General features: G+C 41.2%; 1 protein-coding gene across 1 annotated transcript in view; it reads right to left on the reverse strand.

Annotated features, from left to right (window-relative positions):
• nrxn2b (neurexin 2b) overlaps window positions 1-26,020 on the reverse strand; it is a 363,379-nt gene that overhangs the window by 296,513 nt on the left and 40,846 nt on the right. The window contains exons 4-5 of the mRNA XM_077544145.1: window positions 24,200-24,310; window positions 20,491-20,718 (exon numbers count right to left, since the gene is read on the reverse strand). The gene's annotated coding sequence lies outside the window, so the exon portion shown is untranslated. The remainder of the gene's footprint in view (window positions 1-20,490; window positions 20,719-24,199; window positions 24,311-26,020) is intronic.

Raw genomic sequence — 26,020 nt, forward strand, 5'->3', positions numbered from 1 at the left:
TATTGCTGTTAGCGCGGTTAGCGCGGTTAGCGCGGTTAGCGCGGTTAGCGCAGTTAGCGTGGTGAGCCGCCGCTAATTGCTGCTGAAGGTATTATTTGATTACTATATTAAATGTAATCTTTGCGTGTTCGAAATAATTGCAGATGAGATCTGATGAAGAAGCTTCTTTTGCAAAAGATTTATTTTAGGAGCTCCTAAAAGACACAAGACATGCTTACATTCAAAGGTGATGTTAAGCCTCGAGTGTGTCAATATGAAAACACACAGTCGCTTTATAGATGAAAAAAGCATACTCCTCCTCTGAAGCTGGACAAAGGGTTAGTAATTATAATAGACAGACAAGTGATTTACTGACATGTTTACTCCAGTTCCGTCCAAAGCCGGAAATATATGATTAGACAGGTAATGCCATGCGACCTAGACTCCCTCAGACCCACAGTGTTATCTTCCATGAGAACTTGAGAACTTGCCTCCCATGTGCATTCCTATCTCACCAGCTGGAAGGGAGTGAAAAGTGTTATTCATTACAATACAGTTAATATGTCCACTATATTTCACACAAACATTATCACAGTTATATGGCATCTATATACTATAAGTAAATTCATAAACAGTAAAAATATGCATAGAAAATGTTAAATGTCTTCACTGCCAACAGGTGCCGGGCAATACAATGTTAGCGTAACAAAGTCATTTTGTTAGCGCCGTTAATTGGCGATTGGCCGTGATTTCAGGACCGAGTTGTGTTGTTGATGTCGGTCGCAATAATTTGTGACGCCGATATGAACGACATTCGGTAAAACGAGTCCGTTGTTACGCCACGACACGCTGCCAGGAACAATTTCAAAATATAAATGCTCCAAGGCATTAATCTCCATACATTATTTGGTAAGGTAAGGTGTAAGGTGTATTTTGAGCTTGGCCTTCTCCCCGTGTTGCCAGATACGGTGTGAAATATTCCCCACAACGTAAACTGTTACTTCACTGTAAAACCGGGAGATTATTGGGAGAAATGACAAATCGGGAACCACTCGGGAGATAAAATTCAGGAGTCTCCCGCGTCAACCGGGAAAGTTGGCAATATGCATCTTAGTGCCGGTAGCAGGTCTAACTCAACGTATTTCATTCATAAATATTCTCTCACTGGGCAGCTCAGCTATGGGGGGGGGGGGGGTCACGCAAACGATCGGGGTTGGTAGGCGGCCTTAAAGTGCCCATGGTGCAGATGTGCTTCTGCCGTGTCAAGACTCTATGCACAACTAAAATGAAATAAAAGTCTGCTTTGATTGGGCAAAATTTGAAGTCGGCTTTGACCAACCCCCGAAAGAACCCCGCCCCCATCCCTCCCTCCCCTTCCTTTCCAGATCCGCCAACTTGCGCAGGATTTACGCCACTCACAAAAATAGAGCCCTGAACTGGAAAACAATGAACCATCTATTTATCCAACATGATCTTTAGGCCGGAAGGCACATTATTTTTTATAACAATGGTTGGCTCACTGTTATTTAATTGAAATAAAAGACGTTTTTCCAAGTTGTTTTTGTCCGTAGTTCGTTTTCATTGGACGTCGCAATGCAGAAGAGCGCTGTAATAATGTTACAGTACAAACTACAATAACAATGAACTTCCTGGTGGCATTTATGAAGTCAGAGCGGCTTGTATTAATTGACTTCATCATCCGCACAAAGGTTTGGCCACACATGAACGGGAAATGATGGTCTACATTTTGCAGATGAGAAAGGGTCAATTACGGTGTAATGCAGCATCGCAGTGGAGTTATTATGTTTATATTGCTAGTGATAAGTCAGGGGTGATGCTGTCGGTTTTTATGACTCCACGCCCAGCAGTAGTAGCAAAGCAGTAATAAAACCTGCCCTTCTTTTCCAAGTGGCTTTCTACCCCGCGGGGGGAAGCGAGGGGGGGGGAAACAGAAACACAAAGTGCACGAAGGAGATGGGTCCCTAAATGCAGAGCAGCAACAGCCTGAATAATTCATTCACTTTAAATTGAGTGAATATAACGTGCAGGATCGTCTTGTGTTGTTTGTGGCCGCGTTCAAAACAAAGATGGCCCCCGCCGGCGTTCAAAAGGGGAAGCTCGGCGCGGGAACGGAGGGGAAAAAAAACGAAATGGGATTATGACGGCTAACGGGCCAAAAGACAGAAGACGGAGAGGCGCGAGGTCGACCTCTCCCCGGAGAGCGCTAATCTTATTAGCTAATAAATAGGAAGTGGATGTAAGCTAGGCAGAGGTGGTCTAATCAGGTTGGCCTGAGGTGCTGTCAAGGCTTAAATTGTGTCAGCCAAACACCTCGTAACACTTAATTTGACCTCTTCATATACATTTAAGAACCCGCGATGTACAGTATAGAAAAGCTTTTATTTACACGTCCCCGGCGCCGGACACTTAACCGTCTCTCGTGCAGATGACCTTGCAGATGACGTGCCGTTGTATCACGAGACACGAGATATGCATCCGGGATTAAAAATGCATGTCAGCGTCGGGGGCTAAATTGCGTGGCGCGATGCGCTCGATAAGACGCTGCGATCATGAAGCAATTATCCATAAGCAGGGATGTCAGACTGCGAGGAGGGAGGCCATTATGACTCAGCATAATTGATTTAACCGTGAAGTCACTAAAGCGTGACTTGGAGTCTCCGCCCCTCATGCCGTTGTGAGTAGGGATTTGGGGGGGGGGGGGCATGTCATATTGGATCTATAACAGCACCTTGGCACTTGCAGTGAAAACTTACTCTAGCGGGAGGAAGGGGCGAAAAGCAAATTGGACTTTGTCACGACACTTGGGTGCGAGGTGTGTGCGTGCTAGGGGAGGTGGACTACACTTGTCAGAGACGGTGCCGGCAGCTTTGTCAAATATGCGCGGCAAAATCCGGGAGGGAAACCTCCAACGCCGCTCACCGTACAAGTCATTTATCCCCCAAAACGGATGCAAAACAGCAAAACCACAATTAAGGACCTACAGCAGAAGACAAGTGCAAATCCATGCCGGTATTACGAAAGCATAATGATCGAAATGTAGACACTCAAAAGCTTGTCCAATACAAAAAAAAAAAAAAAAAGGAGAGCAATGATGATGACATGTCAAATCGGTAAAATTAACGAATGAACAATACTGAGCTCTCCAGAAAAAAAGAGGGAAAAAAAGAAAAAAAACAAATAAAAAAAAAAGCTTGTCCGAGACCAAAACAAGATACTTTGAGTGCTACTAATTCTGGAGCGCAGGTGTATTAATACACCAACGGAAAAGGGAAGAGAATTACAAGTGGCGCACGACTTCAAGTCGAGTGCTCGCCCATTTCATGCACGGGACGTGAGAAGGCACTCAGGGTTGCATATTTCAACAAGAGATTCTTTGGGCAAATGCCAGCGCCTTCAAAGCGGGACCCCCGCAACCATTTGAGACAAGCCCCTCACTGCTTTGCAGTCTGTTAATAACTTTGAATGAAATAGGGCACGGCGACGAAAGAGCGTTCTTCAGGGTGGTGATTGATTTGAAATAGTCCCTTGAAAGCAGACGGTCATGAAAATTTAACAAGGGTGTGTCTGCGGCGGACGACTCATGTATTATTTCAAGTGGAATGAAGGATTTTTCAAACCACAGCTGGGAATGAATTATGGAGACGCCTGATCCAGCGTCTTCATCCCGAGGTCTAGTTAACCTCCCTTTCACTCTTGTTTTTAAATTAAAACCAATCCAGTCCAAATCCAAAGCACTCACTGATCTGTCACGTTGCACATTCTCTGCTGCTGCCTTTTGTAAAAAAAAAAAAAAAAAAGAGCCTGCGTGAATGTCGACTGCTGTTATCTATCCATCTTTTATCCCTGCCAAACTCTCCTCAAGGAGCACTGAATGCAGATGAAAAGGTGCGCAGATTTCCGCAGGATTCCGACACATTTTCCGAGGGCCCCGGGAGGCAATCGGCGCTCCGCTTTTAAATCGGGCCTGCGCGCGGGGCTTCGCGGCATGCTAAATTTGATGTTGGCATGCTGGGGGATGCTCATTGTCCGCTATCCCGACAACAGCAAACCTCTTGATTTTTAACAATATCATCACAAGGGGGCCAAGGGGAGCTGTAGCTTGTCAACACATTCCCTTCGATTATTCCGGAGCCTGATTCATATCGGTGCGCTACAAACCTTTATTTGATAACAGGACTGGTCCAAGAAGGGTCTCCAAGGTGCCCTGTCCACAAAACATACATGCGCAAGCTAGCTCCCATGACACACACTAATAAAACTAATACTTACATTAGAGAGATGCAGTCAAATGTCGAGCAAAACGACAAAGTGATCAAACGAATACGTGCAATATGAATTCACGTGGATTCAACAGGATGCATGGTGTTCCACAGGGTTCAATTCTGGGGCCTCTGCTGTTTTCATTGTATCTGCTGCCCCTGGGTTACATATTATCTCATTCACTGCCATTGACTGCTATAGACGTCAAAAATTAATTTGAACTATTTCTATTAGTTTAACATTTTTTCCACTTTTGCTAACTAGAGTATGAAAACAGAGAGAATTTTTTTTTTTTGTAAATTTAAAACAGATTAATCGTGAGTTAACTAGTGAAGTCATGTGATTAATTACAATTTGAAAAAAATAATCGCATGATGGGCCTAATTCAAAAAAGATATATATTAAAAAATGTAATCGTTATTAACTCATTCACTGCCATTGACGGCTATAGACGCAAAAATGAATTTGAACTATTTCTATTAATTTAACATTTTTTCCACTTTTGCTAACTAGAGTATGAAAACAGAGAGAATTTTTTTTTTTTGTAAATTTAAAACAGATTAATCGTGAGTTAACTAGTGAAGTCATGTGATTAATTACAATTTGAAAAAATTAATCGCATGATGGGCCTAATTCAAAAAAGATATATATTAAAAAATGTAATCGTTATTAACTCATTCACTGCCATTTACGGCTATAGACGTCAAAAATTAATTTGAACTATTTCTATTAGTTTAACATTTTTTCCACTTTTGCTAACTAGAGGATGAAAACAGAGAGAATTTTTTTTTTTGTAAATTTAAAACAGATTAATCGTGAGTTAACTAGTGAAAGTCATGTGATTAATTACAATTTGAAAAAATTAATCGCATGATGGGCCTAATTCAAAAAAGATATATATTAAAAAATGTAATCGTTATTAACTCATTCACTGCCATTGACGGCTATAGACGCAAAAATGAATTTGAACTATTTCTATTAGTTTAACATTTTTTCCACTTTTGTTAACGAGAGTATGAAAACCTAGAAACATTTTTTGTGTACATTTAGAACAGATATAAAATTTGTGATTAATCGTGAGTTAACTATTGAAGTCATGCAGTTAATTACTATCAAAAATGTAAATCACCTGACACGATTTAAAGAAAAGAAAAAGATTATAAAAAATTAGGGGCATCAGGCGATTAAAATTGTAATCGTAATTAATCGCATGACTTCACTAGTTAACTCACGATTAATCACACATTTTATATCTGTTCTAAATGTACAATAAAAAATATTCTAGGTTTTTATACTGTTGTTAACAAAAGTGGGGAGAAAAAAAGTCAAACAAACAGAAATAGTTCAAATGAATTTTTGACGTCTATAGCCGTCAATGGCAGTGAATGAGTTAATTGCATGATAATTTTATATCTGTTATAAATGTACAATAAAAAAAAATCTCGGTTTTCATAAAAAATTTAATGAAATGATTTTTTTTTTAAACTAATAGAAATACTTCACATGAATTTTTTACGTCTATAGTCGTCAATGGCAGTGAATGAGTTAAGAAAACAGTGTTCATTTTGTTCACCAGTACACCCGACAAGTTTAAGAATCACTGTCTTAAATGTAGTTTTAGCCTGTCGTCGAAGGCTGCGAAATGGCGGGTTACAGTGAGGTTTTAGCAAGGAAGTTTTCTGCTTTCTTCCTCGCTGCATAACAAACATGGCAGAATGCTATTCAGCTGTGTCACTATTCAACATTTCCCCCGACATGAACAGGTCTTGCTTTAGTCCCACTCTCTCTCTTTCTCGTGCGACGTGCACTATACCAAAACAATTCACAAAGGAATAAATATTTAAGCAGAATAGAAAGTAAATATGCACTCAGGCCGATACCCGGCCTTATTTCAAAGTGTCCGAACTCACGAGAAAAAAAGTATAAAAACATTCTATTTTAAATATTGCCATTGTCCCAAAAACGTATTCATACGTTTTATTTTATTTTATGGTAGAGCATATAGAAGGCTTTGAAGCAGCTTCTGACCTGAAGAGGTTGTTTAAAGCAATGGTAGTTATTACAAGAAAATGGCCAGCAAGTGGCAGCAGAGTATAAGAGATCAACCAGTGTTTTCAACAGATTTGTGAATAATGATGAAACTTAGCTATACTCTAATGCTATTTGCTGCAAAACGGAAACAGATACAAATGTACTTTTTCCTGATGAAAGAAGAGACTCCAATCTTTATTTTTGTTTTAAAAGAAATAGAACACACTATTCTGTGGGCCATGCAAAGATCTGTCAAAATCCAGTAAAACCGCCGGGAGCGAAGGGGGTTGCTTCAGTGAAAATGGCTGGGAGTGAATGAGTTAATTAATATAGTTTTTTTTTGTTTGTTGCCTTTTGGGTTTTTTTTTTATCCATCATTATTTTTGGGCAGTAAATTCTTTTTTTCTTTTTTTTCTGGAGAGCTCAGTATTGTTCATTTGGTAATTTTACCGATTTGATATGACATCATCATTGCTCTTTTATTTTATTTTATTTTTTTATTATTTTTTTTTATTATTTTGCATGTGGGTGAGTATGTGTATGTGTATGTGCATGCGCGTGTGTTTTGGCAGTAAATTCTATGTATCAAAAGTACTAGTGGCATCGCCCTACCCCATGTTTTGTTGCTAGCAGTCTCTCAGGCCTCCAAACCTCCAAATGTGAGCGCAAGCCTTTTTCCCGCCACAGTTGGACGGCTGCTCCCTCTCGGGCGAGGCCACGCACATTTGGCGAGTCGCGGCGGGAGGCAAGCGGAAACGGAAGGGAGCTCGTCGGAGGCTCCAAAGCTTCGCTGATGTGCGCCACGCTGCGCCACAGCGAGCATGTCTGATTGAATGAGACCCCAGAGTGCTATTTGAGACTTAACGCGCTCCGACAACAGCGGCTCACACCCTCTTCCAGTCCAAACACGATTCCAAAAGGAAAAATGACTTTCACTACATGCGGGTAAGCTGATAAATTTTGACTCTGGCTGTTGTGTTCCGGACTGACAGACCTTGAGTGGGTCATGGGAAAGGGGGAGGGGCTTTTCCATTAGGCTCCAAAGAAAGGCAATAAGAAGCTATTTCGCAATATGGAGTAACATATGCAAATTGGCCTCCCACTCACCTCCCTAGAAAGTCATTTAAAACCAAAATAGTATCCCGCACATTCTTTGATGCATTTTGCAGCTGGAAAAACACCAAAATGTTCATTTTCATCTTACTGGGTGATTTTTTTTTTTCCCGGTGGCATTGGGAGTAAAAGCAAGAGTTGTTTCCACATCAATTATTCAGCGGAAGCTTGATTAAAGGTCACATTAGACCGACGAGGCTGCGAACGTGAAATCATATTCAGGTAAATCACTGCGCATCACAGATGGATTGCCATCTAACGCAACAGTGTAAGGCGCATAAATTAAAGTAATTGAAATGTTAACCAAGCTAAATGTCTCTCCACCACTGACTGATCAATTCATTGACTGCAAATGCTGATGCAGTGCAGTCACAGCAGTAGCGCTCCAATGATTCTTGTTTTGACTTTTAATGGGAAAGCAACTCGAGTGTCTTTCTATTTCTTTTCTCGTGTCTTCGCGCCAGCAACTGATAGCATCGGCAAATTCCTCTCAACGCCCAACAATGCCAAACAACTCATTTCCAATCATTCATAAAGCATATTTTATCATATTTTCAGAAAATTGAGCCAGGCCATTTCTGCTGAATTTTCTAGTCAAATATAAGCTGAGTCAGTTCCTTTGAGACTCCAACATTTCACCCCCCCCCAAAAAGTTGAGATCAGTTGAGTTCATAAGCATTATATTATTTACATGATCAGCAACTTTTGGTTAGGGTTTTATCAAATAAGTTGTGAAAATGCAAATTTGATTTTGCATCATTTAGCCACTTGATACAAATACTCAGGGATGTGATTTGACCAAAGTGAAATTATCTGAAAATTTAGCCGGGGGTCTGGGGGCCGCTGGCACCCAGCTAGGTCCAGGGCAGTGCCCTGGTGGGGGGACAAGGGGGGCAGAGCCCCCCGGAGCTCATGGGTTTTCCGTGTTTTTAAGTACTTTCAATGCACTCACATGACAAAGAAATAGACAAAACAACAGCATAAATTTTCAATGTATATTACATTCAAAAACATTGGACTGCCTTTGCTTTTAAAAACTATCACTGAGAATATCATCATATCTAACTAATGTGATTACTAAGTTAACACATAAATAATGTTGAAGAGTTCAAATTTCATGAACAAATAATTGTATCATGACCAAATGAAAAGTAACTCATATTAGAGCATACCACAAATGTCTTTGTTATAGCAGAAGATGTTATCTGTCGGAGTCATGTGCATACACAATGAACTACTAAAAAAATAAAAATAAATAAATAAATAAAAATAAAATAAAAATAAAAAATCGGCATTTTTTTGGGGGGTGAGATAAAAAAAGCGGAATTCCGCGAATTAGCGGAAAAATCACATCCCTGAATACTGTAGTTAGCAGTTCCCAAAATCCATCTAAAATAAGACCGCAGAGTTTCATTATTCTGCTACACTTTCATGATGAAGACACCAAAGGCATGTTATGATGATACTGAAATTTTAAACACTGCATGCAGAAAAAGTCTGTCTTCTGGAAACAACACAAATTAGTTGGAGTGTGAGGCCAAGGCCATCAGAACCAGGGACCAATAAGAATCCAATTAGGCTTCCATCTGCACACGCAAACCATACAAGCCTACAGGCCAGTGCCGGCCGCTTTCTGATTTTGGTCATTAGGAATATGATGAACGTGCCCGGGGATGACGTGCAGGGAGGGGCTAGTTGCCAAGCAGCAAACGGCCATAATAACTCGCCACGGAGCCAAAAAACTTAGCGCTCATTGACCAAACTAAACAGACCCAAACGGCAAGCAGTCAGCCCAAAACTCATCCGGAAGAAGCCGTTTTGTCGCCCCCCCCCTTGTAGAGTGAGACAGAAGTTAAGCTGTGGTTGGGATGCGACAAAATTAAACACAGTCTCTGCCCGCTGGAGTCAAAACAGCCCTCAAGCTGCAGTCGAATGGGAGTGGGAGTGTAAAAACATGCTCGGCAGGGGGGGGATCGTGGGGGGGGGGCAGGCGACAGCAAAGATGAGGGAAGATGCCTGATGAAATTATGCCAGAAGGACATCGGGAAGCTTTTAAAGACTATTTAAAAGGGGAAACAAACCACCATACATAATATTGTGATAAAGAGATCTTGGATCAAATAGGTTAAAGTTATGGTCCGGGTTAGGTTTAGGGTTGGTTGATCTCGCCGCATGTGTGTTGCTGCGGCGCGCAGCCTCGGACACCTCGACTGTGAAATAGATGAACTACGACGTAGCGGTGCACTCAGCGACTGCGCCAACCGTACCTCGTGGTTTAATCCTCATTATACACTCCTGTGCAGAACCACCGTAGCGAACCACGGTCTACCAAAACCGATTAGCCAATGAGCACGTTTATCACGTCGGCATTGTGCGAGGAGGGGAACATCTTTTAAGCGTATTTTGTGTGATGCATCACTCAGCTTTAAAGCGGCAAAGGAAAATGGCAGAATATGTTTTAGAAGGAAATGAGATAGAAATGAATGAGCGCCATTTTCTACACTCGGGATTACAGAGAGCGCTAAATGGGAGCTCTGAGAGGCCGGTTTCATCCAGATCCAGAAATTCTTTTGGATCCAAGGGAACTAAATGTAGTCAGTTGCTACAAATTACAAGATGACATAATGAGATTGGATTGAGATTGAAGCATGTGATCATGTCACCTGGGATATACCGCTGGCAAATGCACAGCATACAATACGGTATGTTTTAATGATTCATGTTTCAAATTTTTGATTTGATTGACTTTCAACAAAGTCATTATTGCTTGTATTCCGACCTAAATTTAATGGGAAAATCTTGTCTTTTGGTTTGGGTCATGGGGCCATTGAATTGTTATAGTCCTGTATATTTCCCTTGTAATGATGACATTTCCAGTTGCTATGTACCTTATGATGATGACGATGTTCTCAGTTGCTATGCAGTTGCTATCACCCTTGTGATGATTATTATTTTAGTTGCTATGCAGTTGCTATGTAACGTGCGATGATGACGTTTTCAGTTGCAATGCAGTTGCTTATGTCCCTTGTGATTATGAAGTTTTCAGTTGCTATGTATTTGCTATATACCTTGTGATGTTGTCAGTTGCTATGCAGTTGCTATATCCCTTGTGATGTTGTTGTCAGTTGCTAGAAACCTTGTGATGTTGTCAGTTGCTATGCAGTTGCTATATCCCTTATGTTGTTGTCAGTTGCTATATACCTTGTGATGTTGTCAGTTGCTATGCAGTTGCTATATCCCTTATGATGTTGTTGTCAGTTGCTATGCAGTTGCTATATCCCTTATGATGTTGTTGTCAGTTGCTATGCAGTTGCTATATCCCTTATGATGTTGTTGTCAGTTGCTATCTCAATTGTGATTATGTTGTCAGTTGCTATGCAGTTGCTATCTCCTTTGTGATGATGTCAGTTGCTATCTCCTTTGTGATGATGTCAGTTGCTATGCAGTTGATATCTCCTTTGTGATGATGTCAGTTGCTATGCAGTTGCTATCTCCTTTGTGATGATGTCAGTTGCTATGCAGTTGCTATCGCCTTTGTTATGATGTCAGTTGCTATGCAGTTGCTATCCCTTGTGATGCTGATTTTTTTTGTTGCAATGCAGTTGCTATGTCCCTTATGGTGACGACGATGTCAGTTTTCTATGCAGTTGCTTTGTCCCTTGTGATGATGAATTTTTTATTTGCTATGTAGTTATGTCCCTTGTGATAATAATGACTTTTTCAGAAAACGGGCGACCGTCAGCGACTGACAAAACTGCCCACCTCTGGTGTTTCGTCTGCGTTTGGGTCCTAATTCCGGACCCCATGTTACAAGCTCCATTCACAATTAGGCAGGGTTGGGAATCCAGGTCCAGAAAGTAAAAAAGCCTGCCACAGATTGGCTTTGGCCACAGGTGCTTCTACTTAACTGGCAGGTAAATGAGCTCGTAGAAGCTGTGTGGCTAAAGTCAAACTGTTTCAAGGTTTGTTCTCTCTGGACCTGGAATTCCCCAACCCTGCTATTAGGTTAGCATTGCAGCTAATTGACCGCAATGACGCTAAAGCACGTAGGCTACTTCCCCCGTGCAAAAGTGCAACCGCGCTCCGCTCCGCCGGCTAAATGACAGCATTTATTTCCAGATCGCTGCTCCGAGGGCCTCGGTTGATGGATGCGTCTGACAGCTGTTCAACTTTCTCGAGATTTACACGGCCCGTGATGAGGAGGCAATCATCGCCGCTTCCCGGGATGTGATCTAAATCAAGCGAGATAATGCAGATTGGATACATTCCGGTCTTGTTGAGGGTGGGGGCACATCTTTAATACAGACGCATTTCCTTGACCTCAATTCCCCAATAATGAGCACAAAACAGTGTCGCGTTTGAACTAAACATCAGGCCATAAGCCCTGGGTTAATTCAATTATGAAACATTCACATACCACTGGGCAGAGGCTGTACAAAAGGCAGCTTAGACTGCAGGTCCGGAAACATAATCTTGCCTTGTTTACATGGACAGGGTGTCGTATCCATGATTACTCCCTCATAGCTGCAACTGGGAGAATTAATCCAATAGCTTGCACACATTTGGAGAACGGGAAGACCGCAAACTGTCCACGAAAGGAAACGAAGGAGAGTATGGGACAATCATCCGCCATGGAATATAATCCGTCTTGGAATTGGGACCTTTTGTCGACGGCGCCGAGACACAGCAGAGGCCCAGGGAACTCTCTGTTCTCACATGGTCTCCATTTTTCTTGCCAGAACGCGAGCGACCTTTTATGTGGTCAGCGGGCCAAGAATATTCAATGCTATCATGAAAAAGTGCTGTTGTGTTGTACCATTGGATGGATGGACGGACAGACAGACAGATAGATGCCAATGTTCAGTAAACATTTTTGACTGGCAAGTGTGTTCGAACGTACGTTCAAAAGTATTTATTACAAATACGTTCAAACGAACTCGTGAGTACATTCAAACATACGTAGGCTAAATGCTAAAACCATAGCATGTTAATATCCCATTGGATTATGGGGGAAAAAATGCTGAACCTAAATAATGCACTGCAGACATAATAAATCATAAAAGATACAAATAAAAAAAAAATCTTCAAACGTATTGGTATAATGTGGGCAGGTGTTTTTTTTCCACTCGCGCACACGCAAATAATACCTCGTGGCATTATGAGAAAAATATGCTATGTTTGTTGTATTTAGCCTACAAGTGCGTTTCAAAGTACTCACAAGTATAGATAGATAGTTTCGAGTGTGTTTTAACGTATTTGCGAGTATGGTCCAACATACTCATATATTCCACGCTTGCGTAGTTACACAATCAAGCAGGAAGCATTACAAGCACGTGTTCAGCCTGCAGCTAACGTCTCCGTTTGACTCCGCCCACATCTGGTGACACAAAATGTCTTTCGCCCGCCGAGAGCCTCTGCAGCAAAACTGAATTTTGTTTAGCGTTTGACACTACACTGCAACTTGGCTCCCTGGTTCTCTTCTCGCTTTTGTCATTCGTCCCTGCTCACGGGAGGGGGGGGGGGGGGGGGTCCTCCACTCCCCTCCCCCGCATGGGTTTTGCTACCTCTCTTCTCTCCCTAATCGGAATGGATGATAGCTGCAGTGTCCTCGCTGCTTCATACCTTGTCCCACAACAGACAAGTACAGCCTTTAACACTTATTGAGTGTAACACTTCCACTTACAAAAGTATCAGGACGTTATCATCTACCATTGGGAAAGATGAGGAATGAAGGTGTCGTTCTCGCTGAACCCGCCGTTGATTAATTCATTGATTACCTGGTGTGCCCATGCGAGGTAACACGCTCCCAAAATACATTAGGGAGCCGCTCATTTGCATACACGCAATGTCAAGCCACGCGAGCACCAGGAAATAACACCTAGAGGTGAATGCTATTAGCTAGCAGCTTGTGCACAAACACCCGCAATAGCATTAGCGTGCCCCGGAGGCCAATAAAGTTATTAAGCAGCGAGGGGACAAAAAAAAAAAAAAAAAAAGGATGAGCACTCAAGGTGAGTCAATGTCAAAACACTTTTTTGCTCAACTTTCTCGCTCTCGATTGGAGTCAAGAGGTGGAACAAGTTTTTTTTTCCATTGTAATCATTTTGCTCACTCTTCTATAATATTATTCACTTCTTCTTTTTGGTCTGAGCTAACCGACTAGAAGCAATACACGCTGCTGAATTCTATTCACTTTCACCCTGATTGGTTGGCTTGAGTCAGTACTACTAAACTGCGGAATCAAATATGAATGATAATCCAAATATTCAAAAACTATTTTTGGCCTCGTAAATCACGTCTTCTGTCTCTGATTGGTCATTCAGGTGCAATGGTTTCTTGTACAGTGGTGCCTTTAGACGCAAGTTAAATTTGTTCCGTGACCAAAGTGATATCTCAAAATTAATGGAAATAATCTATTACAGCCTTCCGTAAAAAAAAAACAAAAAAAAAAAACAATGGATTTTTTTTTTTTTAAGGACCTTTGTGCAATTTGTCACTTTTTTACTCGTGACTGCCACCTCTGGCCCAAAGCGCAACTGCAGCATCTGTGTCAGGCTCGTTTCACGGTGCGCGTGCGAGTACGATCTTAAAGCGACAGCCACAGTTGACAAACGAAAACATGACTTCAAATGAGGTAAGAAAAACTCCGCCCACCCCCCCCCCCCCCCCCCCCCCCAAAGAAGCTGTGGAGTGCCAGGGTCCGCACACTCTACTATGAAAGGGAAGATAAAAGCTGATAGGTGCGCTCAGAGTAAAACAGTCAGGGCTCTTCGTACTTATCTGGGCATTGGTGGAGCATGAAATAAGAAAAATAGCACTCAGTAATATTTTTCTTTGTAAAACGTTTTTTGTTTGGCAGTACGACACTAGTATTAGTCATTCTACGCAGAGTATAAAGAATATATGAATGTGACTAGTGTCATATTGTCAGTCTGATTGCGTTGCTATTCTGTGTTCAGATCCATTTCTTAAAGAGCTAACACATAGATGCAATCCGTTAGCCCATCAATGGAGTTTTGCATTGTGTTAGCATTAAGCTAGCAGGGGAATTCCCAAGGCAAAGTTATGTGGTTGTTTTAATGACACAAAGTCAAATTCTCTTTGTTTTATGTTGACACTCGGGGAGACTTATTTTTTTTGAAGAAGTATTAATTCTACCAAACTGCAGTGAAGCTGTTAAAAAAATGGCATTTTCTCTCACAAAGAGCACCTCCAGTATGTTTGCCATTCAAACCCTTCATCCCCCACCACCTCTCTCGCTGTCTTTTTTTTTTTTTTTTTTTTTTCTCCTGTGTGTGTGTAGCAGCTGTCTCTGCTCTGTGCCGTGGCCTATCAGGACCATCTGCACAGCAAAGGTGACACCTCAGCTGCTGCATCAGCAAACAGACTTCACCCTGCTTTGCCTGACAGGTGGGGGGCCCCGGGGACATGTGCCGGGCACTCGATGCATGCATATCCATCGTGCTCATTCTCGAAAGAGTAGATTACCTCCACGAATGCAATGGAACATTTCTTGACGTGATCCTAATAATGTAATATTGAGAACTGTAGCTTTTGATGTACAGGTATGTCAAAACTGTTTATTTATTAAACTGTTTCTGAGCCCTCCGACACACACACACATGACCCGGCGGTAAGAGTAGCAACCAAAACATCAAACAGCGCCAGTCAGCACATTTTTTGCTTCCAGCCTAAATTATTCGGCTCTCACGTCTACCGCTTGATATCAAAAGAATAAGGGAGGAAAGCGAGGTGGGACTGGGGAATGGGAGACGAGTGTGAGAAAGACTGCGTGTGCGTGTGTGTGTGTGTGTGCGTGTGTCTGTGTGGGCTCGTCACAAGGAGGGTTGAGTGCTGTAAATCAGATATAATCATCATAGACTTGTCCCACATGGGCTGTAAGATCTTCCCACCGGCTTCACGAGAGTCAATAAAGAAATAGAAGAAGAACATCATGGTTCTGTCCATGGTCCTGAAGTCTGATGCTCAAACAGTGGTTCTTAACCTTTCTGGGAGTACTGAACCCGCCAGTTTCCAATGCAAATTTGCCAAATCCTTCTTTATTGAAAAATAAAATATTTATTTTTTTAACTTTCTATATAAATAGAGCACTGTTTTTTTTTTTTATGGAAATCAGGGGCGGTAGATACAATGAAAACAGCAGGGCCCCCAGAATTGAACCCTGTGGAACACCATAAGTACCATTATACATGCGATTCGTTCAACCACTTTTTTTTTTTTTTCAACGTAGTTATGAAGGAACAGGGGAAAAATATTTGCTGGCTGGCCCCTATTCAGACAAAAATAAACGACTACGATATGTTGCTAATTTTGTCCAAGCTCAATTGTCAAACATTAATTTGGGTGACAGGCCAATTTCATATGCTGTCAATGGCTGATACATTCCCAGGGATCCATTCTGTCAGAATGGGCCAAAGCATATCTGCCGCCGACACCATCTGCGTGACGCACACACACACACACACACACACACACACACATGCTCCACAGCTTGCCGTACACCAGGCGCCGTGTCAAATCGCTGAATTATTCCAGGAGCTCACCAGGAGAATGGGAAGTGCGTGTCACCCATACGTGCCAATCGCAAATCTCTCTGGCCAAACGGTGCGTCACTGCGGCTTGGAAGAGCGCTGAAAAGAATCTTGGACTGCTCCCTTTTGGAGAGGGAGGGGTGGGGCATAAAAAGAGAAGGGTGGGTGTGAGCTTGGAAACCTGCTACGTGCTAAAGCCCAACAATTAGTACCATTGATTGGGAGAGTGGCTCTGAGCCCAACACAATTTGAGCTCATTTAATTTCCCAGCCATGAATTGAAAAGCATGATCTTGTAACATTATCGCTCCATTGATTTTAGGACACTGATTAACAAAATAAAACACGCCGAGTCCAAAATTAGCTTTGTGTTGCACTTTTTGAACCAGATAATAATACACTGATGAGGACAGACGCTCTCCACATTTTTCGTAAGGCGGTGACTCAGCACAAATGTGGCTCATTTGTCCCTGACAAATGGGGACGGGGCATCGATAAAGACGCTGAGGACACGTAAGGTTGATGTCAGCGATCTGTTTGAAAAGAAATGTGCAAATCAAACTGGGGGTGTACCAATAACAAGTCCCTTAGTTAGAAATGAATGAATTTCAAACATGATGTGCGAACACTCGTGGCTAACAATGAGGCGCTCTAAAGCAGCCGCATCAGCTTGAAGCTCCTGTCGCGTTGGACTTTTTTTTTTTTTTTTTTAAATTACCTTACTCTTCCGCCTCTCTCTCTCCATGATATCCATGCGCTCGCGTGCAACAACGAGGCACTCTAAGGCAGCCACGTTGGACTGTCCGAAGGGGGGATGGATTTTCAGGGTGTAGACATTGCTCGCTAGCTAACTGCATGTTGCCAATGCTTAGAAATTGAGACCTAAAGTGTATAAGATGTGCAGTAAGGGTCAAGTTAATAAAATATAGTGACAAGCAATTAGAGTAAAACTATACTTATGTATGACAGTGCATTTTGGATTTTAGGGTTTAATTTGGTGCAGGCTAAGGAGTCATGCTAGTGTTATGCAAACAAACTGTATGATTATGCAAAACTGGAAATTGTGTGGATGAGTGATATCCCACAGCACACACGGATTAGTTACAAACACCCACTCCTCAATTATGAGCGTAAAATTCTTATGCGTGTCCCATATAGCCGTTACACAACCTGCTCCACTTTGCCGTGAGAAATCTTGGAGCCAATCACAGCTTCCAGATGTCTTTTTACTCACGTTGGACCTGAGCTCGAGATGTGCAAAAAAAAAAAAAAAAAAAAAGGGCCTTCCCCAAAACTGTTGCAAAAAAATTGAAAGCACAAAATGTAGGAGTTCAAAATTATATGAGACGATGGTCGGACTAAGTGTACTTCCAAGAATTTTTATCCCAAAAGTTAAGCAATAAAGTACAGCAAATATTCCATATAAGGGAATTGCTGGAGGCTACAAAGAGCATCTTCATTAATTCATTCATAGTGCCTGCTTTTTGCGGAGTTACTCAGAAATGGAAAAAAAAAAAAAAAAAGGGGTCTGGGATTACATATTTGAAAGAGTAATAAAAAAAAAAATCATCAAACATTCAGATGTACTTGCGCGCCATGCTGAATTAATTCATGACCCAACCTTGGTGGAATACGCTTGGATGCAGAAGCCAGGATTCTCCCGGCGAGTCCCTCAACAGTTCCTCAATTAGGAAAACCAAAGGCACATTATTTAAAGCGGTGGCGCGCTTTGAACTCAAGCGGAGCCATCACACAACAATTTTGCGAGATTTCCTCTGCGGCCCGCGATGGCGAGGAAAAAATTTCAACTCAAAAGGGCATTTGCTGGCTGTCAAGCGCATGCCAAGGCAACAGGTGGTGCTACAGCCGCTAACTGCCAGGTGCTTTTAGCCAAGTAGAAAAAGGAATCCAGGGAAGGGGCTCTTTTCAAGTCTCTTAACGTTTTGTCAAAATATTCAACAAAAATGGCATTAAAAAAAAAAAAACTTTATTAGGCTTTACGCCATCAGAATTTTTGGGGTCAATCAGAATAATTTAAACTCCCAAAAAAATCTTAAAAGGGAAAGCCAACCTTAAACATTTCGCTTTCAAACAGCCTTAGTTGTCACAAAGTGCTTTTAAAAAAACAACACCACGAACATAAAACTACATATGTGAACTCACTAGTCTAAACATGACATTCTGATTAATATTACATTTTTGCCACTTGCTGTCGACTGAAGATGACGTCACAGTTTCTCAGGGCTCAGGCAACGACCAATCACAACTCACCTGTTTTCAGAAGCTGCGCTGTGATTGGCTGTTACCTGACACCTGAGCAACGCTGATGTCATCTTTTGTGGCAAAATGGCCACCCCCTGAGATGGATAAAAACGGCTGTATTTTGCTGCTTAACTCATATTCCATTAACGCAATATTAAACAGAATGCCATATTTAGACTATAGTGGGACTGCATAGTGCATATTATTGTAAAAAAAAAAAAAAAAAAAGGGGGTTAACTTCCCCTTTAACTCATTCACTGCCATTGACGGCTATAGACGTCAAAAATTCATTTGAACTATTTCTATTAGTTTCACTTTTTTTTTCCACTTTTGTTAACAAGAGTATGAAAACCTCGAAATGTTTTTTATTGTACATTTAAAACAGATATAAAATGTGTGATTAATGGTGAGTTAACTAGTGAAGTCATGTGAATAATTACAATTAAAAATTGCCTGATGCCCCTAATTAAAAAAGGAAGAAAATATTATAAAAAATTTGGGGGATCAGGCAATTTTTTTTATTGTAATTAATCGCATTACTTCAATAGTTAACTCACGATTAATCACAAATTTGATATCTGTTTTAAATGTACAATTAAAAAAATCTAGGTTTTCATACTCTTGAAAAAAATGTGAAATGTGAAACTAATAGAAATAGTTAAAATGATTTTTTGGACGTCTCAAGCCGTCAATGGCAGTGAACGAGTTGATAACAAGAAAATATTTCAAAATGCCTCTATTTCCAGTCTGGGGTCACAAATCTTTACTCATTGACTCCCATTAAAAGTCTGACTTGTGCAGTAGCTCCTCTACAAGTAAAACCCAAAACTTTTCAGTGCCCCAACACATAATTTAAAAAAAAACGACGCCGATCTGCTTTACAAGCGGACAAAAGGCCAACATGGATCGCAAAACCATCCGATGTTAAAATTAAACATTTGACCTCAGTCTGGATCTCGCCGCCATGGCAACCTCGAGGAAGGGGAAACCTGATCGGATCAATAAGTCACCACTGAATCCTCGCCCTCGCTTTCTTCCCCCTCGGCCCACCGTCCTCCCTTCCAGATTCACGCATGCGATCATTCAGAAACAACGAGAGGTCCTTCAGTGTGCACGATGGGCCTTCCTCGCCGCTTAATCAAAAAGGAAAAGTGATACAAGTGCGGCAGGAAGAGCAGGGCGGGCACGTCTTCCATCACCGCGCGCTTCAACGCCCAAACGGAGAGTGAGTGGAGTATGGGGGGTGAGAGGGGGGGGGGGGTTCTTCATTTTCCTATTGTGTATATCCTCTCCTTTTGATGCAAGTGTCTGCCTTTATGACTCCCTTAAGCTCCTTTAACCTCTCTCCTCGCTGGCATGCTGGACGGATGAGCGGGGGAGATGGATGAGGGCCAGGCAGGGAGCGGCAGAGGAGGGAGTTAATGAGGCAGACGGCATGTCTCTCGGCCCGCCATGCCAGGGATTACAGGAAGATTACCCAATTCCCATTCTCCATTCCCTCCAATTTTCACACTCTCCGTCGACGTGGATGATGAAAAGATGAGAGACGATGCCTCCATCAGGCATAGGCTGCAACTTCTACCCGTGCACTATTGCACATGCAACACTTTTAAGTTGTTTTTTTTTTTTTATCTAATGTTAAAGTTGGAGAAGATGACCAGACGTCTTCTGAATTGTTCAGGCCAAATTATTAGGAACAGCTAAATGGAATTTTTTTATATACATTTTATCACATTTGCTTTTATTCCATTTAGCTTCTTTTTTCCCCCCAGCCAGAGAAAGAAATGGTTTTAATAAAGCATATATGCAAAAAACGATTTTGTGGAGTGTGCGTGAGGGGCGTGCATAAAAGTTGCACGTAACGCGTGCGTAACTGCAAGCAGACAATATGTAACCTGTTAGAACATTCGCCTGGCTGACATGCGTAAAAAAACACATAAACGCACACGCAGGAGACGAAAGGACACTTTTCTATGTTACAAAGCCACGTGTGTTAGTCACAGGGGCTAAAAATGATATACCGGCGGGGACGAAACCACGTCCGCGCTTTTTTTTTTTTGTCAAAGGTGCAGAAATCGTCACAGTCCCTCCATTCAATCAATCAGCCACTGTCGACCAATTACGCATCGTTTGCGTAAATAGCAACCAAGCTAAATGTCATTGTCGTGCGTGTGTTTGCTGCATTATTACAATGTCTGCCCCCCCCCCCCCCCCCCCCCGGGGAACACTTATCATTAAACCACAGCAAAGACTAGAAATAGAAAAGTCCTTACTTACGTTTCTGCTGCAGTCCTCGCGTTATATTGTCCAGATTTTGAGGATGTGAAAAAAACAACCCCAAAAAAACAAAAACAAATTCCCAGCGTGGATGTGTGTCACGCGTGTCTCTTCTGCGTCTTTATCCACAGCAGATTTCCACAGCACCCCCACCATCACCGAGCAGCACAGCGTCTGTCCTTCAAGACAGATGTGAACGCTCCTGGACGGACGAAGCGCTCCACCTGCAGAGAGAACAGAATGTGGAAAAACGGATGCGAGTTTAGAGTTGGCTTCAAAATAAAAGCTTCCCAGCTGTTGGTGCGCCTGCTGGGTTTTATTGTGTTATCGTTTTGCCGCGCTTTTTCTTGGCAGTATCTGATGCGCGTCCAATTTCTGCCAAGTGGCGGTGCACAGGTACGCCCCTTGCAGGCTTGTTGAGGGTACTGCGACTGCTGTTTCCACCCCATGAATGTCTTTAATAATAATAATAATAATAATATTAATAATAATAATAAAATATGTTATTAAATATAAAAAATAAAATAATATTTTATTAAATTTAATATAGTTTACTTTGTTTAACTCTCTTAAGCGATTTAACACTAAATAAATCAACTCTGTCAAGTAACTCCAACACTGACCTCCATTTAAATCAGACAGTGTCAAAAATACACTTTTGGAGTTGAAATTAACTCTGAAACGTTTAAGACCAAAATTTTAACACTCCAATTTTTGCCGTGGATGTATATGACATAATCTCAACAACAACAAAAAAGTCAGAACTTTGAACTGAAAATGACCATACTGTATAATATACTTGACAGATAATGTAATATATATTGCATTATCTGTCAAGTTTGACATCATTAGTTTTGAGGGGGGGAAAAACCCACCTAAAAAAATAATGACTCAGGTTTTATTATGATTATGATTATTGTTAATTAAAAAAAAAAAAAATCTAAACCAATGTATTTAAATCTTGCATGTAGTGCTCTGAAATGCATTTCGTTAGGAAAAAAATATGCTTTTGCACTTGTATATATATTCTACGTTAGTTTTTAAGTGCCCGAATGAGAAAGTAGACCTTGTTCCTGTCTCTGTATTTGATATTGTATTCTTACTTTATAGTAAGACAAGGCAAAAATACTCGTAGTTATTTTTTCTTTTTTCGGGGGGGGGGGGGGGCATTTTTTTCCTGAAATATGATGTGCACAGCCATTGACAGGTTACTACACTGTGTAAAGTCACATGCCCCTTTATGGCATTGTTAAACTTTCAAAATCAAGTACATAAAAGGCTGCTTTACACTTGAGTGGGAGATCAATCCGAAGCCATCGGGAACCATTGAACACGCCTCCACTATTGATACATTCGTCAATAGGGAGCCTTTGGGGAGCCTTTACATTGCGGAGCAAGCATGCAGGCGACAGTGCTCAATGAACATATGGAGGGGGGCTTCATCAATTATAGTAATGTGTCAGAGAAGCTTTTGGCTTTTTCGAACTTAAATACAGTATAATCAATAAGCGTGTTACAGCTACTCCTCCTCCCCCCTCGGAGAATCAAGGCCTACTGTTTACTTTTCTGTACTGTCGACTGCGACGTGAGGAGCTTCTTTTCGACATGCACGATGACACCAGCGCGACGTGCGCACTGTTGAAGAAACATCTCGTCTGATATCATGTGGCAGGAGGAACAACGGCAGCAAAGAAAACCCACACCTCAAACAAAACAAAAGAGATGAAGCGATAATGTGTCAGGAAAGGCACTTTATTCTATCGGCGTTGTGGATCTGTTGTGTTGCAGATGTGGCGCAAGCAAGTGTGTAACTGCACTGTGAGGTGAAGAGGGGGGAATAAAAGATCCCCCCACCCCCCCTATCCCCCCCTGAAGGAGTCGTCATGATTAGATGATCCGGGATGATGGCTCCCAACATATTTACCCTACAGAGCCTTTTAGACATGCATTTGCGTGCGTGTCCAGCAGTGCAATCATCAGCACATTTTGCACAGGAGCGGAAAGCAAAACGCTGTGGGACTGTTTCGTCGTGTGACGCACTTCCGTTTATTTGATTTGTTCATGAGGAGTGAGAGCAAATAACATGATATTTAATGCCACGCCTTCATGTTTGGGCTTTTTTTTTTTTTTACGTGTTTCACTCCACCAGGTAGTCCCATCGGTGCCTTGTGTTGTGAGAAGAGCCTTGTTGAGCAAAGAGTGTTGCTATCGCCATCATCACAGCAGCTGGCTGTTAGGAGACACTTATCGCGGGGTGTGAGGGTAAGCAATTATTCCCCCTCTCCCTCAACTTCCCCCCCACCCCGAGATGGCAGGAGCACACAAAGCAGAGAGAACAAGCTCACTCACCATGACCACATATTCAAACATGGGATGAAGAAAGACATTCGAAAAAAGATGCTTCTGTCACTGCTATAGCGTATTAGTTCATTTTTACCATCAAAAACAGTACAGACGCATCAGCTCCTTGCAGGGGATAAATAATATATGACTATATACATGTGTTGCACATTTCTATTCAAATCAAGGTTATTATAGGTCAAAAAATCGAACAAAAAAACAAACTAAAATTGAAAATAGGCCTTTTTATCTTTATCAATTTTCAGGGTTTATTTGGAATGCATTTATTTATGAATTACTGTTAGGCCATACAGAAGAAGGAAGTCAAACAGTTAATTGGGAATTTACGTTTACTTTATAACATAACGCTATTCCAACCTTTTTGTTATCTTGCACTCAACAAATACGCCACATGCATATAAAAAAAAACTAAAACTAATACTAGAACTAATAAAAGCTTCACTAAATTATATATATATTTTTTTTTAAACTAACAAACTAAATGAAAAACAAGTCAAAACTAATTAATAAAAACTTAAGTATTGTACTGAAGCCTGACAATGGCCCTAGTGTGAGTGCACGCTAAGTTCCCCCTATGTGTTAGCATTAGCATTAAGCTAGTGGACTAAAGTCTAAAATGTGTAAAACTAGAGTGACCAGATTTTCAGAATTAAAAACCAGGACTCAACAGCTTCGCTGAAAATCAAATATAAAATAAATTCTCGCCAGGAAGTATTTATAAAAAATGTGATCACTAGGCAATCTGGTTGTGTTATTACTTAAGCTAATGCTAAATGCTATTTCGGTTGACAGTTCAACAGCTGTAAATAAGCCTATGCACTCACCATTATCCAACCTTTTTTGCTCAGTCCCGAAAGCTAATGGAAGCTCAGTGTCATTTACCTTGAAAACATGCCGCCACAAAAGCTTCTCTAGCGTTGGGTCTGACCGGCGATCGCGGCATTAGGCTAACAGGATTACATTTCCCATGGTTTTTAGACACGGAAGCAGGAAGTAGTTCTAGTATGCCAAAAAAAACACCCGTTAGCGATTCAAAAGTTAAATCATTTTATCGTATGAATCACTACATGAAAAGTGCGTGATTGACGTAAACATGGCCCAAACAGTTGGCTTGCTGACTGAATTTAAAAATAAATAAATAAATTTAAAAAAATGGACACACCAAGACTGGACCTACGTAATATTGGGATAAAAAAAAACATGTAACACCATTACCTTTTTATTTCACTACCAACAACTTAACGCATGGATTCTCCAAGGAGTGTGTTTTGCAAATGGCTGACAAATAGACAGTAAAAGTGAAGAATGCTCCATTGCATGTTTCTTAAACTGCAACCGACTCACTCGCTCAGCCTCGCACCTCACGTCGCATTCTCTCCCAGCAGCTTCCCCAATTCGCTCCCATTAGTCTGGCTGGTTGCCACAGGGAAGTGTGCATTTATGTCAGCCAGGCATCTGCAAGGGAAAGGGAAGCTTCAATCCCCAGGGGAAAACAAAGCTTTCAAACAGCGGGTGGGGGGGCGGGTGCGGGGAGGTAGGTATCACCATTGGAGCATTAAATAAGGCAGTGTTCAATGTGCCGTGTGACTTTCTTGGAGGGAAATGACTGTCCTTTTTTGTTGGCACCCTAAATGACTCCACTGTCTATAATAGGACTGGAATCTATTGAAACCAACTTGGTCAAATTTTACACCATTAAAGGGAAAGTCTACCAAAAAAATGTCTTGCGTTGGTGGAATACGAATGAAACAGTGAAATCCGCCCATTTCTATCCATCTCAGGGGCGGTCATTTTGCCACTTGCTGTTGACTAAAAAAATGACATCACACTTATTGAGGGCTCAACTTGCGAACATCACATGACCAAACTCAGAAAACAGCTGAGCCGTGATTGGTCGTCACCTGAGCAACTGTGATGTCATTTTCAGTAGACAGCAAGTAACAAAATGGCCGCCCATTTATGGCGTTGTTTGTTAGCATTAGGCTAAACAAACTTTAGGTTCGCCAAACAAACTGGGTGGTCGTTTTAAATACACGGTGTAGCTTCCACTCATCTTCCCTTGAAAAACCTCAAGAAAATAAAAAAGATTATAAACGGAAAAAGGAAGCAAAATGTTTCCAAATATGCATTGAAATTCAGCATATAGTACAGTAGCTAAGTCTTAATTATGTCCAAGGAAAGAAAGACTTCCAGCAGCCCGTGAAAGAAAAAAAATCAATTTAAAGTGGATGATAAAACCTCCCACATTCTATGTGTGTGCAAATGGATGCATGAGAGCGCTTTGCAATGACTCACAAAATGCGGCACAACTTATTTAATAAGCTGTATACACTATCAATTTCAAGTATGGCTCATAAGAGGGAGAAGATCTATTTATTGTTTTTGTACATTTAACATCAATCAACTGTGGATTGATATTGATATATTGTGCATCCTGGTTACTTATCTCATATACAGATAATAATGTGTGCATTTTTATCTTTATGCTCTCATTTTCCTGTTTTCCATATATCTATCTGGTTGTGCACATTTAAACAATTAAATTCCAATTTTGAACTAAAACGTGTCACTGCGGGCAATTTGTGTGCTCTGCCTCGCTATTTCCAAATATCATTTAATTTGTCCATTATTACCCAAATACCATTTCACTTTCTATCCACCAGCTGTGGAGTAAATGAGAAGATGTTTATGTGAGATTGTTAGCGAAAATCACGTCCTTATAATTGGATGCAGCGGAATGTTTACTTCTAATGGAAAAAAAGCAACACGTATGACAATTAGAAATGTATATTTTGCAATCTGGATATTGCGTAACATGTTGTACTTGAATTACTCGATCAACTACGATTCCATTTGATTCATTACTTTCTTCATTTCCTGCACGCATAACGCATTGCAAGAAAACAATTTGTCACAACTTGAGGCTGGAAACTGAAAGTTAATCACTAATTAACAACCGTTGGAGACTAAACTACAATATTTCCATACCACTGACACATTGTACGGTACAAATACTTGAAAGAACAGGACTTGTATCTTCTCGCCATTTGAAGTGTGTTTCATGGTCCAATTTGCAGGAAAATAACGACAACAAATATTTAAATTTTTTTGCTGCCATTTTATTGACAGATTTTGTGACTGTCTGGCTAATATTCTGAAAATATC

Source organism: Vanacampus margaritifer, chromosome 15 (assembly GCF_051991255.1).
Source record: "Vanacampus margaritifer isolate UIUO_Vmar chromosome 15, RoL_Vmar_1.0, whole genome shotgun sequence".
Classification (NCBI taxonomy): Eukaryota; Metazoa; Chordata; class Actinopteri; order Syngnathiformes; family Syngnathidae; genus Vanacampus; species Vanacampus margaritifer.